This window comes from Limulus polyphemus, unplaced genomic scaffold, assembly GCF_000517525.1.
Source record: "Limulus polyphemus unplaced genomic scaffold, Limulus_polyphemus-2.1.2 Scaffold2265, whole genome shotgun sequence".
Taxonomy (NCBI): Eukaryota; Metazoa; Arthropoda; class Merostomata; order Xiphosura; family Limulidae; genus Limulus; species Limulus polyphemus.
The window spans coordinates 187,014-189,686 of record NW_013667875.1 but is presented as its reverse complement, the minus strand read 5'-3'; the positions used below and the strand labels follow the sequence as shown (position 1 = coordinate 189,686).

Genomic DNA, 2,673 nt, shown 5'->3' with positions numbered 1-2,673 from the left:
GTTTGGTGTGACGGGGATTCGAACCCGCGACCCGCAGATTGCGTGTCGAGTGCCCTAACCACCTGGCCATGCCGGGCCAGAAATTAAGTTAAGTATATTGTAAGTGCAATTCAATACTTGAATTTCATGAGTTAGAAAGAGTATTTTACATAGTGAAACTTTCTTTCATTTTAACTTGGAAATATTTTTCATTTATCATTTTATTTTATACTCTGGTTTAATTCACAAGGGGAAAAGGACACACTAGCAAAAGCGAACAAGTTTATACAAGAAGTATTTATCGTCTCTCCTGCTAGTTTTACAACTTTTTTAAGTACACAGGATCACTTGTCCGTTGTATTATTTATTGTGTATTGTGAGTATCATTATACATTTGTTATCTGTGTGAAATTATTTTTTTCTCATTCTACGTGATTTAACTGATGTAACTCGAAAAGAAATGCGCATCAAAACCCGAGACTAGGATTTCCAGTTGTTAGTAGGCCTAACTTCTCTGCTCTGCTAATTATCCAAAAGGTCGCAAAGTATCTTTAGCGTTATTTAGCAACATTAAGTTTTTAAACTTCGGTTAATCGGTACTATTTACTTAATTCAGGTAAGTGATTGTAATTTCCACACTTATGATTTTGTAACAATTTAAATTTCTCGTCTTCGGTACTTTATTAAACTTTACCTTAGTCAAAGTAAATAAACTAAAAAGTGGCATCTGGTTAGCTGTTATATACTAAAATGAAATAATAATATAGTAAAGCTTTTGGAGTATAATTTCATTTAAGGTAGTGAATTTGTTGATTCCAATTTATAACAGGATCGTGATACATATGTTGCAATTAGATATTCACAAATAACACTAATATTTTAATTGTCATATACAGTGTTGAATAGGCTATACGTATTTCAGGAAAATATAAATTTTGTTATCATTTATAGTGTTGCCCCCCAGTGGCACAGCGGTATGTCTGCGGACTTACAACGCTAGAAACCGGGTTTCGATACCAGTGGTAGTCAGAGCACAGATAGCCCTTGTGTAGCTTTGTGCATAATTAAAAACAAACAAACAAACATCATTTACAGTGTTGTTTACTATTGTTTGGTATACATTCACAAGCACAAAAGTAAATATATGTTTGGTGAAATTTTGATTGTATGAAAATGATTTATAAAATTTTTGCAGAAGATTAAATCTTTAAACAAGTGATATTTAGCAGTAACCCATTTTAAAACTGTTTTTTCAAGATGGCGACGTATTATCTCAAACCTGATGCAAGACGAAGTTGTTTGGTTTTAGCGCAAAGTTACACAATGGGTTATTTGCGCTCTGGTGACCACAGGAAAATAAAACTCCGCTTCTAGGGTTGTAAGTCCGGTTTTTTTGTAACTTTCTAGTTAACTTAAGCACAAAGGCACACAAGGGTTACAGTTTTAAAGTTATTGTTCGGTTTACTCGTACAGTTTAATGTTGTAGTCACAGAAGTAAATTTTGCATGTGATAATTTTTACAGTTAAATTCATTTTAATGCAAAGTATATGAATATTGTGAATGCACCAATTTGTTATTATCAAAAAATGGAGGCTGTGGACTAAACTATAGACGTATAGCTTTAATACTGTAAGGTTGAAATTTGAATATCGAATATTTTCAGTTTTATGAAAGGATCGATTGGTGGTTTTTTTAAGAGTAAAGCTATACAATGGGCTATCTGCGCTCTTGCCACAGCAGGGAATTGAACCTTGGATTTTAGCACTGTAAGTCTGGAGACGTACCGCAAACCTAGTTGTGGACTTATCAAAGGAGAGTGACCTAACGCATGGAGTTCGCTGTTTATAGTTTGTTAGACATAAAAAAATTTTCTTAAATGCATATGCATTAGCGAGGCAAAGAGGCTTTTTAGGCCTAACAAATGTGTTTAAGGTCACGACGCTTTACAGCAATCCTCTAATGCAAGCATAGGTGCGTGTGTGTGTGTACGCGCGCTAACAATTTTCATGCAGGCCTATAATAATGTACGGTGGCCTCACAATACAGAAACACTGTAGGCAGTGTAGGGAAAGCACTGGCATAAACCGAAATAAGTCTTATATAACTTTGTTGGGAATGGTGTTATTCAGCATACGTAAAATAAAAACAAAACAAGTACAGATAGTACAAAAATAAACCGACATGTTTATATTACTATGAGAGGAAGAAATGACATTTACTAGAGATTATATATATAATAATATTTTTATCTAATTTGACGGCAGCACGTGAGAGGATGAAAACAATGATACTGATGCGCAAACGACAACTAGGTACTCCTTGTCGGACACAGAGGGACGAGAGAGTCTTTGGGTCAATATAAATATATATATATAAAGTAAGGCCTATCTCGAGCACATTTCTTGTCGGCATTTTGATTCCTTTTCAACTGACCGTTTATTTTTATTATTTATTTGCTGTTTGACGCAGCACCAGTAATGACGCTTAAAAAAATAAAGCTCGAGAACGTGAATACAGATTTTTTTTCGATTCTTTACCCTTGCTTTCTGATTTTCTACATTTAGAATTTAACTACTTAAAAAAAAAATAAAAGCTATGATAGGCTGGCGAAGAGTGCATGAAAGAGTTTTTTGCTTGCTAGTTTGTGAGATGGAAACCCTCCCACCCTTCCAAGTGATGCCCTTGATAGTGTT

At 34.3% G+C, this 2,673-nt stretch overlaps 1 protein-coding gene and 1 long non-coding RNA gene across 4 annotated transcripts in view; one reads left to right on the top strand and one right to left on the bottom strand.

The window, feature by feature from the left end:
- Positions 1-2,673, bottom strand: part of LOC111087532 — a 14,131-nt gene that overhangs the window by 2,952 nt on the left and 8,506 nt on the right. The gene's annotated exons all lie outside the window — the stretch shown is intronic.
- LOC106466460 (cGMP-dependent protein kinase, isozyme 2 forms cD4/T1/T3A/T3B-like) overlaps positions 268-2,673 on the top strand; it is an 82,944-nt gene continuing 80,538 nt past the window's right edge. Inside the window, exons 1-2 of one of the 2 annotated variants that reach the window (XM_022394469.1) lie at positions 268-355; positions 1,237-1,357. The gene's annotated coding sequence lies outside the window, so the exon portion shown is untranslated. The remainder of the gene's footprint in view (positions 356-1,236; positions 1,358-2,673) is intronic. The other variant, XM_022394472.1, reaches the window with a different exon arrangement.